Source organism: Molossus molossus, unplaced genomic scaffold (genome assembly GCF_014108415.1).
Source record: "Molossus molossus isolate mMolMol1 unplaced genomic scaffold, mMolMol1.p scaffold_m16_p_2, whole genome shotgun sequence".
In the NCBI taxonomy this organism is placed as follows: Eukaryota; Metazoa; Chordata; class Mammalia; order Chiroptera; family Molossidae; genus Molossus; species Molossus molossus.
Genome location: NW_023425355.1, coordinates 50,180,570 through 50,181,157, shown reverse-complemented (window position 1 = coordinate 50,181,157; position 588 = coordinate 50,180,570). Strand labels below are relative to the sequence as shown.

At 36.2% G+C, this 588-nt stretch overlaps 1 non-coding gene across 1 annotated transcript; it reads left to right on the top strand.

Annotated features, from left to right (window-relative positions):
- The first annotated feature begins 233 nt into the window (after positions 1–233).
- Positions 234–338, top strand: LOC118636864. The gene has a single exon (XR_004960829.1). It is a non-coding gene; the product is annotated as a small nucleolar RNA U13 (small nucleolar RNA).
- The last annotated feature ends 250 nt before the right edge of the window (positions 339–588 follow it).

Here is a 588-nt window from a genome sequence, read left to right as displayed (position 1 = left end):
TCGGTTTTATAATCATGGGTCAGTGTTTGCTTGCCTTGTTTGAACTTGATTATGAATTCCAAGAGGGCAGCACCTGTCCTCTCCTATATTAAAATGCCAAGAATCCTATGGGTACTTAATATGTATTAATTTATTACAATAGAAGAAAAAAATGACATTGATTCAGTCCAAGAGCCCTTCCTATAAGTTATGCTTAGCTTCACAGATTTAGTAAGCTCGCTACACAAACCATGATCCTTTCATAGTTCATAAGTGTGATGATTGGGTATTCACACTCTTGTGTGAAATGTGCCTCCTTCAAACCTTGTTATGACACTGGTACATTACCCAGTAGGATACAGTGGGAAAAAAAAAAAGACTTGAGGAGCAGATGTTAGTGGGCTGGGATTCTGGTACTGCCACTTAATAGCTGTATAACTTTGGGCCTGATTCTTTATCTGTAAAATAAGGATAATAATACTTTCCCAGAGAGTTGTTTTGAGGATTAAATAAATTAACTATATATAGTGTCAAATGGCTTACAGTTTCTAAAATATGATATGCTATTTACTCCTTCCATGTCTGTACCTAGAAGCCTGAGCTTGGAAT